General features: G+C 42.7%; 1 protein-coding gene and 1 pseudogene across 1 annotated transcript in view; one reads left to right on the top strand and one right to left on the bottom strand.

Moving 5' to 3' along the window:
* NKX2-8 (NK2 homeobox 8) overlaps positions 1-12,137 on the top strand; it is a 75,020-nt gene that overhangs the window by 18,065 nt on the left and 44,818 nt on the right. The gene's annotated exons all lie outside the window — the stretch shown is intronic.
* LOC122706648 lies at positions 7,733-8,364 on the bottom strand (annotated as a pseudogene).

Here is a 12,137-nt window from a genome sequence, read left to right as displayed (position 1 = left end):
AGTGATTTCAGTCTGTGATTACCTTTGGACGGCAACGCTTGTTGGTTCTTTACTAACAAGCAAGCACAGACCCAGAGCAAGCCTTTCATGCTAACAAGCAAACAAGCCATCAGGCTGCAGATTTCAAAACCAGAGGCAGGAGGCAGATGTGAAGTGGGTCAAAATTCTGCGGCTTCTCAGAGAAAAAAAAAGTTGAGAGAGAAAGGGGAAAAAAGTGCCTTTGTCCTCCTTAGCCCCTTCCCAAAGCACATGGAAAAGTCAACAGTTATTTCATAGATCATGTGTCCACCCATGTATTTCTAAACTTTTGGAATGCAACGAACACTGCCTGGGGCAAGCAGTAAAAGACACTTACTCTGCTCAAGCACAGATTATAACTTCAGTAAGCAGAGTGTCTGTGGTCCATCTTCCGTCTGAGACACTCAGGGCCTTGAACCCAAGCCACAAGATATCAGACCGTATTTTCTTTCTCTGTGTGGATTCACTCAGAAATCACCCATTCAAAATGCAGGCAAAGATTAAAGAGGTGAAATGTGAAAATTCAACTCCCCTTCTCCCAATCTATAATGTTTTGTTTCCTAAAATTTCTGCAGTAACCTATTTTTGAGATGCTATATATATATATATATATATTTTTTTTTTTTTTGAAATGCTGTGTTTTGTTGCCAACTACCAGCCTCAGATATCCAAAGACTGTGGTTTTAGCTTGTACCTATTGGTATCATAAAAACCTGTCCATGGGTTTTTAGCATTGACTAGCTTTTGTTAAATTTTAAAGGGAGCCAAGCCAGGCTTTAAGAGCAGAAAGTCTGAAACAAAATCCATTAGATTAAAGAATAGCAATGGAATACTAATGGTGATAAGCCCCAGGATTTCTTTAGTACACATCGTGTGCCAGGCACGGTGCTTGGTCTTTATGTGTGTGTGTGTGTATGCTGTGTTCAGTTGTGTCTGACTCTTTGAGACCGATGGACTGTAGCCTGCCAAGCTCCTCTGTCCATGAGATTTTCCAGGCAAGAATATTGGGATGAGTTGCCATTTCCTCCTCCAGGAGATCTCCGACCCAGGAATCGAACCTGCATCTTCTGCATTGGCAAGCGGAGCCACCTGGGAAGCCCCTTTATATGTATAATTATTTCCATTTAATCCCACCCCAAACCCAGTGGCATGAATTCTGTTATTACCCCTCCATCCCTAGATGAGGAAATGGAGCTTCAGGGGAGTTTCTTGTCCAGAGTCACACAGCTGGTATAAGGTAGAACCAGAACTCAGCCCCAGGGGGGGTCACAGGAGAATGTGGAGAAAATACACTGCGTGTATGTTTCAGGCTCACTGTCCTCAACAAACTAGTATAACTCAACTCTCCCCAGGATATGTATTTGGTTTATGTCCATGGTGCAGGTGTGTAACTACATCAGTGCTTGCTTTTGTAGGAAGATGGTTAATACAATTATGTGTACTTTCCTACTTATTAAAAGAGATACACCAGAGTTATGTCCAGAGGCATATGACCATTACATCACTGCCTGTACCACTGTGGGCCCCGAAATAACAAGGCTGGATTAAAACTTCCAAGGATCCTTGCTTTCTGTCATTGAAGCCCTGTGGACTTCCTTCCCCTTGTATGTGAGATGGATCTGTTTCTAATACATAGGATACAGCACAATTGATGGGCCACCACTACTGAGTTTGGGTCACAAAGACTGGCTCTCTAGCTAGTCGGCTCTGAAGGAAGCCCACTGCCATGCTGTGAGAGGCCCTAAGGAGAGACCCACTTGGCTAGCGAGTGATGTTTCTGGCCAACAGCCAGGAAATTCAGCTTGGAAGTAGATCCTCTCCCAGTTAAGCTTTGAGAAGGCTCCGGCCTCAGCTTGACATCTTGACCTTGTGAGACCTGAAATCGGAAGCCCCAGCTAAGCTGCTCACAGATTCCCAGCAATTAGAAACTCAGATAGTAACTGTTTGCTGCTTTAGATCACCAAGTTTTGGAGTAGCTTTCTACACGGATAACCATATATGCTTACTACAGGTGAAGGGAGGAGAGTAAGCCTGCCTCTTGTGAGTAGCCTTTGGGAGAACTAATCAAGAACCTTGGTCCAAGGAACGTGGCACAGAATGTTTTCTTCAGGCCATTTCTTGTCACTGGAACACCAGCCCAGCTGGAGCCAGGATGTGGCTTCAGGAGCATTCTAGTCTCTTTGTTAATGGGTGGATGGCTCAGCTTTCTTCCAGCCTGCTTATTGTATCAGGACTGATTGTGCTGATTAGCCCAGGGGAGAGTGAAACTGAACTAAATTTGTAGCTCTTGAAAAAAGAACCAGGTCTAAGGCAGAGGAACAAACTCAAATTGAAGCTTAATAGGCCCTCATCCTGCCCTCAGGTAGCTCACGGCCCCTTCCACACAGGTGTGAGTCATCCTTGGAGAAGGCCTGCAGCCACGTGACCCTTCATGATGTGGAGACAGCGCAAAACAACAGTCTGCCAACCAAAGAACAACCCAAAGAATTAGATTTCTTATTCAGTCTCTTGAGGTAGCATCCAAGTGGGGAGTTCATTCTTTTCTTTTTTTTCCATTTATTTTTATTAGTTGGAGGCTAATTACTTTACAATATTGTAGTGGTTTTTGCCATACATTGACATGAATCAGCCATGGATTTACATGTGTTCCCCACCCTGAACCCCCCCTCCCACCTCCCTCCCCATCCCATCTCTCTGGGTCTTCCCAGTGCACCAGCCCTGAGCACTTGTCTCATGCATCCAACCTGGGATGGTGATCTGTTTCACCCTTGATAGTATACTTGTTTCAATGCTATTCTCTCAGAACATCCCACCCTCGCCTTCTCCCACAGAGTCCCAAAGTCTGTTCTGTACATCTGTGTCTCTTTTTCTGTTTTGCATATAGGGTTATCGTTACCATCTTTTTAAATTCCATATATATGCATTAGTTTATTGTATTGGTCTTTATCTTTCTGGCTTACTTCACTCTGTATAATGGGCTCCAGTTTCATCCATCTCATTAGAACTGATTCAAATGAATTCTTTTTAATGGCTGAGTAATAGTCCATGGTGTATATGTACCACAGCTTCCTTATCCATTCGTCTGCTGATGGACATCTAGGTTGCTTCCATGTCCTGGCTATTATAAACAGTGCTGCGATGAACATTGGGGTGCACGTGTCTCTTTCAGATCTGGTTTCCTTGGTGTGTATGCCCAGGAGTGGGATTGCTGGGTCATATGGCAGTTCTATTTCCAGTTTTTTAAGGAATCTCCACACTGTTCTCCATAGTGGCTGTACTAGTTTGCATTCCCACCAACAGTGTAAGAGCATTCCCTTTTCTCCACACCCTCTCCAGCATTTATTGCTTGTAGACTTTTGGATAGCAGCCATCCTGACTGACGTGTAATGGTACCTCATTGAGGTTTTGATTTGCATTTCTCTGATAATGAGTGAGGTTGAGCATCTTTCCATGTGTTTGTTAGCCATCTGTATGTCTTCTTTGGAGAAATGTGTGTTTAGATCTTTGGCCCATTTTTTGATTGGGTCATTTATTTTTCTGGAATTGAGCTGCAGGAGTTGCTTGTATATTTTTGAGATTAATCCTTTGTCTGTTACTTCATTTGCTATTATTTTCTCCCATTCTGAGGGCTGTCTTTTCACCTTGCTTATAGTTTCCTTTGTTGTGCAAAAGCTTTTAATTTTAATTAGGTCCCATTTGTTTATTTTTGCTTTTATTTCCAATATTCTGGGAGGTGGGTCTTTTAAAGGATTCAAATAATTTTATCGTATTTGAAATTCACAACTCCCAACACATTTTAAAAAAATATTATTGAGTCCCATTTTATAGGCAACCTACACTTATCTAGATGACTAGCCCAAGATTTCACAGGTTTTCTTTTTTTAATTTACTTTATTGACGTAGAATTGATTTACAATGTGTATTAGTTTCTGGCGATTCAGAAACTAATACACATTTTATATATATACATGTTCTGCCCGTAGTCCGAGTCCCCGGTCGGGAAAGAAGACTCCTCGAAACAATGCAACTTGCAATAGGGGAATTTATTACTGACTCGAGCCAGGGCCTCCCGCCCTCACCAGGTGTGTGAGGACGAAAGGCCCCGAGCCCCAGTTCTCTCGGGTATTTATTAGGTCAAAATAAGCAGCAGGTAGTTGGCGCAATCGGACTGGTTACACAGTGGGTAGTTGGTGCAAGCTGATTGGTTACACAGTTGCAAGGTAATTTTTGTTGGCCCAACGTGGGGCTTTCAGCTTTCCCTTGATAGGTTCCCTTTCTTCTGGCTAGGCATATGTTGATTGGCTGGCTCCAGGAGGCCTTATAATTATGTTACCCTGGGAAACCAGGCCTACTCCTAATCTAGGCTGTCTGCCATGGCGTTAGCCATGACAGCCACACATATATATATATAATAGTTTGGAGGAACAAGATGGCGGAGGAGTAGGTGGACGTGGAGTACATCTCTCTCCACGGATACATCAGGAATACACCTTCAGACACAGAACTGCATGCAAAACACCCGCCGAGAGCGGACAGGAGTTCCTGACCAGTGGAAAAGAATATATAGAACCACGGAAAAGTTGATAGGATGAAGGAACTAGGGGGAAAAACAGGAGTGTTAGTAGAACTGGACCTGCCTTCGGTGGGTGGGGGAACTGAAGCAGGGGTCCGATCCCCACATCAGGGCAATTGTCTGAGTCAGGGGAGGAACATTTAAGGCTGAGAGTGAAACAACTGATCTGTGGCAGCCTAAATGGGATGAGAATCAGAGTCGCAGCCATACATACCCCAGACAGGAACATGGGTCTCCTGGAAGGAGCAGCAGCTAGGAGCTGGAGTTTAGGGATTGTGGAGCAATCCCAGGGTGAGGGCTGCTGTTGACTGCCGAGAGACGGATTGAAGGGATGTGAGGGAAGACATTGTGGTGGGAAATGCCGGTGGAGGAAAGCCAAGCAGCCATGGAAGCAAGGTGATACTGCTGAGTCACATGTAGAGGGTGGAGCCATCACCACAGCCTTTCCCTCCCCACATGCCAGCACTGGCAGCTAAACAATAGAGACACTGGCCCATCAAACGCTTGATGCACTGAACCACAGAGTAGAACCCCACCCAGAGTGCTCTTTTAAGTGACTGATGCACCTAACTATAGAGTAGGACCCCAGCCAGGGTGCCCCTCTATGTGCCTGACGTGCAGAACAACAGAGAAGGACCCAGGCAAGGGAGCCTCTAAGTGCCTGAATGGGCGGAGCTACAGAGAAAGACTGGCCGAAGAGGCCTTCAATCACCAGCTACAAGTGGCTCGAAAAAAGACTCTGACAGGGCCACAACTCCTGCAGGGGAGGCAATCTGTGTCCCTGCACACTTGGCGCCGCCAGGGTCCCCGCAAGCCAAGCAGCTGAGCCACCTTCACGCTCAACTCTCACTGGGGCAGAGCTGCCACAGGCAAAAATAGTTTGGCATCTATGTGCACAGGATCATTTTGGTCGTGTCTGACTCTTTGCGACCCCGTAGACTGTGGCCTGCCCGGCTTCTCTGTCAGGAAGGGAGGTTCTCCAGGCAAGAATACTGGAGCGTATTGGCCAATACTGGTTGCCATGCCCTTCTAGAGCACTCTATTTCCTGCTGCCCTAGACGCCAACCCCCCTGAGTACCTGGTGCTGCCAGAACCGCTGTGACCCAGGCAGCTGCACCACCTCCACACCTGGCCCTCACAGGGGCAAGCCCAAGTCCTCCAGGGCAGCCTCAGGAGCAAACCCCAGTGGACAACCCACGTGCAGAGGTGGAAGTAAAACCACAACTGAAACCCAGGGGCAGTGGGGCTAAGGAAGAAGACCCCAAACCTTCCCACCAGCTGTACAAACTGCAGGTTAAATCCGCATGATCAACTAGGCAGACTCTGTGTCTATGGAATATATAAAAGGTCACTGAGAGCTCCCACCAAAGGAAACACACTAGTTCTGGTAGCTGTGGACATTGGAGGCAAGAACACAGAGGAGCAGGACCAGATTAGAACCTGAGCTGCCCCCACAGCAGGTCCAGAGACCAGCACAGTGTTGGAGGGCTCCTAGGGAGGTGAGGTGGACTGCAAGGTAAGGAAAGGAGTCTGACAGCAGTGATTCAAGGAAAACATTTATTATTCTTATGGTTTGATTTGTTCTGTAGATTCTTTTGGATTTTTTTTTTGTCCTTTTCCCCCCTCTCTGTTGTAGTTGTTGATTTTATTGGCACTGTGAAATCTAATTAAGCTTTTGAGCTTTTTTTTTTCTCCTCAGTCACATTTTTTATTGTTGTTATAAATCTCTGCCTCTCAGTTGGACTTTTGCAGTTCTTCGGAGTTTTCCTTTTTTTTTTTTTTTTAAATTTTCTCTTGTTTTAATTTTTAATTTTTTAAACTTATTGTTATTTTTTATACATTTATTCCTTTGTTTGCTTTTCCTACTGTTCTTTTCGCCTTCCAGTTAGTCTTTAATGTATATAAATCTTCTTTATTTACCTCTGTTTAACTTTGCGTATCTATTCTTTCTTTTCTTTCTTTCCTCAACATATTTGTTAGTTTTATTTTCATAGCTTTATACCCCAATTGGCACCTTGCTTTAGTTTTGTTTCCAGTTTGTGCTTTAATTAGTTTTGTTCTTAACTGGTAGATATAATTTTTGGTTTCCTTTTTTCGCCAGGTCAATCTGTTGTACTTTATTTTTGTTGGACTGTTTTTATTTTGTGTATGAGTGTATATGTATGTGTGTATATTAAGTCACACTTTTTATTGTTGCTATAAACCTTGCCTATACATTGGGCTTTTGCAGTTCTGTGGAGTTTTCCTTTTTTCTTTCTTCTTCCTTTTTTTTTCTTTTCTCTTTTATATAATTTTAATTTTTTTTAAGTCTGGCAAGGATTTATTAGGAAGCTTATTAGTCACAGTGAATAAAAAGCCATGAACAGAAGAACTGAGATCTCCAAATTCTGCCCTTGGGCTTACAACACCAGTTAGAAGCTGATAAACATTAAGGATGTCCCAAAGAGAAGCATATCAAAGTCCCAATCTTACCCTGGCCAGGATACCCCCAAACACAGAAACAATGCCCATGCTCTCCTTAGACTGCTTACCTGGGCAAGAGGGGGAAAAGGCCCTCTCAAGCTATAAACCAACATCAGGAGATTCCTGCTCTTCAGGCTATACCGTGGGACACTGGTGCATGACAGACAACTCCAACCTGGGCAATTTGACAAGAATGTTGAAAGATGACAGGGAGAAGGAGCAATCAGGGACAAGTATTTCTAGTTGGAGACCCTCCTGATGGTTAAGGCAAACACAATGCTGAGGCTTCAGAAAGTTTACTGCAGCCCAGGAATAGTTTCCATTTTAAAAAACAAGTCACACAATAATCCTGCCACAAAACAACAAGACAATGGGGATCCCATGGCCACATAAACTGGGAAGGCAGGCATTATCCATGGCTGCCAGATACTGACCAGTCCAAGATCCAATTTCTGTAAGGCCCCAGAGAACCACAATTGTCCCTTGGCACCCATACAACCCTTCCTGGGGATGTGGTGACTTCCATAGGTCAGGTTTCTGCAGCATGCCCCAGAGACAAAGCTTGAAAGAAGAGCTGTGGCAGCCAGCTCTCTTTGGAGCTACATCTCTCTTTGTGCTTCCCAGCAGGATGTCATACGTCTTCACTGACAATGCCTCTGTTGGAGTCTTGGCTAGCCCTTAGGAAATAAAGTGTGTCTGTGGGGTAACCTGATGGACTCTGTGGTCAGCTGGATTGGCTGATGCTTCATAATCGCAGATGGTCACCTCATGTCTGCGAAGCTCAGTCCATTCTCCTCTCAGGCCAGTATAAAAGACCTTTGTGGTATCGGCTCCAGAGTTTTCTGAACTATGAATTGAGAAAGGATAGACATTTGGAAAACAAGACATTTTTGTAGTATACTCTTCCCCTGTAAGATCTGGGTTCAGACTAAAGGTCTGATCTAGCTCCCTGTCTGTATCATCAAAGGACATCTGTGGAATGTTCTTGCACAGTCTCATCTCAGAGGGCTGTGAGTCATCATCTTCTCCCATTATAATGATGCCTTTGAGCTTGACATTGCCTGTAAATGGAATATTAAACAGAAGCTGTTCATCTGCATCATTTTCCGCAAACTTGGAGCCGTCTGTCCGCTCCTCTCGCAGCTTGGAGATGAGGAGGCCACTGCCCGCGCAGCTCTCACTGAGGCACCGCAGCCGCTCCGGGTCGACGCGCAGGTACAGGCCGTAGGCTGGGCCGCGCTGCTCTGGCGGCTGCTCCCATTTGGCGGCGCAGTGGCACCCGGCCCGCCGTGACTGTGGCCATGCGACATGGCGAAGCCACTGCCCACGCGTCCCCTTGGCCCTGCTGAGCCACTGCCGCTCCCCCCACTTGCATTTTGCTCTGGCCTAATTTAATTTTTTAAACCTATTATATTTTTTTTCTACATGTATTTCTTTGTTTGCCTTTCCTACTGTTCTTTTCCCCTTGCAGTTAATCTTTAATGTATATAAATCTTCTTCATCTACCTCTGTTTAACTTGGCATATCTATTCTTTCTTTCTTTCCATTCCTCTCAACATATGTGTTAGTTTTGTTTTCATTGCTTTATTCCCCAGTTGGCACCTTGCTTTAGTTTTGTTTTCCAGTTTATGCTTTAGTTAGTTTTGTTCTTAACTGGTTAATATAATTTTTTATTTCTTTTGTTCGCCAGATCAATCTGTTGTACTTTATTTTTGTTGAACTGTTTTGACTTTGCTCATGGGTGTATATGTATATGTGTGTATTCCATTATTTTAATTATTATTTGCTTGATTTTGTAACTGTCATTTGTCTGAGGTTCATCTTTGGTTTATTGTTTTGGGGTATTTGTGTTTTTTTGGGGGGGCGGGTATTTGTTTTAATCTCACTTAATGCCATAACAAACCACTTGTGGAATCTTTGTTCCTGAGCAGAGGTCAAGCCCTGAGCCTTTGGAGTGGGAGCACTGACTCCAAGACCCTAGACTCCCAGAGAACTAACTCTAGAGAGTATCAAATAGTGAGAACTCACACAAAGGAAACCACTTGAATACAAGGCCTGGCATCACCCAACCACCAGCAGCACTCTGTGCAGGACGCCTCATCTAAACAACAAACAAAACAAAAATACAAACCCAATAAGCAGCAGACAGGATTACACCTCACTCAGCCTTGCCCATCAGAGGAAAACCAAACAAATAAACAAACAACAACAACAAAAACTCAGCACAAATCTCACCCTATCCGAAGCTTAAACAAACCACTGGACCAACCTTAGGAGGGCAGAAACCAAAAGGAAGAAAGAATTCAACCTTGAAGCCTGGGAAAAGAAGACCTCAAATACAATAGGTTTAAAAAAAAAAAAAGAAAATACAGAGAAATACTACACAAATGAAGGAACAAACCAGAAACATGGAAGTCAAAATAAATGAAGAGGAAATAGGCAAACTACCTGAAAAAGAATTCAGAATAATGATAGTAAAGATGATCAAAAACCTTGAAAACAAAATGGAGAAAATGCAAGAATCAATTAACAGAGACCTAGAAGAATTAAAGAATAAACATGCAGAGGCAAACAACGCAATTACTGAAATTAAAAATACTCTAGAAGGAATCAATAGCAGAATATCTGAAGCACAAGAACGAATCCGTGAACTGGAAGATAAAATGGTGGAAATAACTTCTGAAGAACAGAATAAAGTAAAAAGATGAAAAGAACTGAGAATAGTCTCAGAGACCTCTGGGACAATATCAAATGCACCAACATTTGAATTATAGGGGTCCCAGAAGATGAAGGGAAAAAGAAAGGGTATGAGAAAATTTTTGAAGAGATTATAGTTGAAAATTTCCCCAACATGGAAAAGGAAATGGTCAATCAATTCCAAGAGGCACAAAGAGTCCCATATAGGATAAACCCAAGGAGAAACACACCAATATACATACTAATCAAACTAACAAAGACTGAACACAAAGAAAGAATATTAAAAGCAGCAAGGGAGAAGCAACAAGTAACATAAAAGGGAAACCACATATGCTTAACAGCTGATCTTTCAGCAGAAATCTGCAGGCCAGAAGGGAATGGCAGGATATATTTAAAGTACTGAAAGGGAAAAATCTACATCCAAGATTACTGTACCCAACAAGGATCTCATTCAAAATTGATGGAGAAATAAAAAGCTTCTCAGACAAGCAAAAGTTAAGAGAATTGAGTACCACCAAACCACTTTACAAATGTTAAAGGGACTTATATAGTCAAGAAGTACAAGAGAAGAAAAAAGATCTACAAAATCAACCCCAAATAATTTTTAAAAATGGCAATAGGAACATATAAATCAATAATTACTTTAAATGTAAATGGACTAAATGCTCCAAGGAAAAGAAACAGACTGGCTGAATGGATACAAAAACAAGACCCATATATATGTAGTCTACAAGAAACTCGCTTCAGACCTAAAGACACATATAGACTGAAAGTGAGAGGATGGAAAAATATATTCCATGCAAATGGAAGCAAAAGAAAGTTGGAGTAGCAACCCTCATATCAGACAAAATAGATCTTAAAATAAAGAAGACTACAAGAGATAAGGAAGGACACTATATAATGATCAAGGGATCAATCCAAAAGGAAGATATAACAATTGTAAATATCTATGCACCCAACATAGTAGCACCTCAGTACATCAGACAAACACTAACAGACATAAAAGAAGAAATTGACAGTAACACAATAATAGTAGGAGACTTGAACACCCCACTCACACCAATGGACAGATCATCAAAACAGAAAACTAATAAGGAAACACAAGTCCTTTTTTTTGTTGTTCATTTATTTTTATTAGTTGGAGGCTAATTACATTACAATATTGTAGTGGTTTTTGCCATACATTGACATGAATCAGCCATGGATTTACATGTGTTCCCCATCCTGAACCCCCCCTCCCACTTCCCTCCCCATCCCATCCCTCTGGGTCTTCCCAGTGCACCAGCCCTGAGCACTTGTCTCATGCATCCAACCTGGGATGGTGATCTGTTTCACCCTTGATAGTATACTTGTTTCAATGCTATTCTCTCAGAACATCCCACCCTCGCCTTCTCCCACAGAGTCCCAAAGTCTGTTCTGTACATCTGTGTCTCTTTTTCTGTTTTGCATATAGGGTTATCGTTACCATCTTTTTAAATTCCATATATATGCATTAGTTTATTGTATTGGTCTTTATCTTTCTGGCTTACTTCACTCTGTATAATGGGCTCCAGTTTCATCCATCTCATTAGAACTGATTCAAATGAATTCCTTTTAATGGCTGAGTAATAGTCCATGGTGTATATGTACCACAGCTTCCTTATCCATTCGTCTGCTGATGGACATCTAGATTGCGTCCCTTTCCTGGCTATTATAAACAGTGCTGCGATGAACATTGGGGTGCACGTGTCTCTTTCAGATCTAGTTTCCTCAGTGTGTATGCCCAGGAGTGGGATTGCTGGGTCATATGGAAGTTCTATTTCCAGTTTTTCAAGGAATCTCCACACTGTTCTCCATAGTGGCTGTACTAGTTTGCATTCCCACCAACAGTGTAAGAGCGTTCTCTTTTCTCCACACCCTCTCCAGCATTTATTGCTTGTAGACTTTTGGATAGCAGCCATCCTGACTGACGTGTAATGGTACCTCATTGAGGTTTTGATTTGCATTTCTCTGATAATGAGTGAGGTTGAGCATCTTTCCATGTGTTTGTTAGCCATCTGTATGTCTTCTTTGGAGAAATGTGTGTTTAGATCTTTGGTCCATTTTTTGATTGGGTCATTTATTTTTCTGGAATTGAGCTGCAGGAGTTGCTTGTATATTTTTGAGATTAATCCTTTGTCTGTTACTTCATTTGCTATTATTTTCTCCCATTCTGAGGGCTGTCTTTTCACCTTGCGTATGATAATAAGGAAACACAAGTCTTAAATGATACATTAGGTGAGGTGGATCTCACTGATATCTTCAGGACATTCCATCCAAATGCAGAAGAATACACCTTCTCCTCAAGTGTCTCCACATGGAACATTCTCCAGGATAGACCACATCTTGGGTCACAAATCAAGCTTCA

This window comes from Cervus elaphus, chromosome 13 (assembly GCF_910594005.1).
Source record: "Cervus elaphus chromosome 13, mCerEla1.1, whole genome shotgun sequence".
In the NCBI taxonomy this organism is placed as follows: Eukaryota; Metazoa; Chordata; class Mammalia; order Artiodactyla; family Cervidae; genus Cervus; species Cervus elaphus.
The sequence above is the reverse complement of the archived record's forward strand: the minus strand, read 5'-3'. Positions and strand labels throughout refer to the sequence as shown.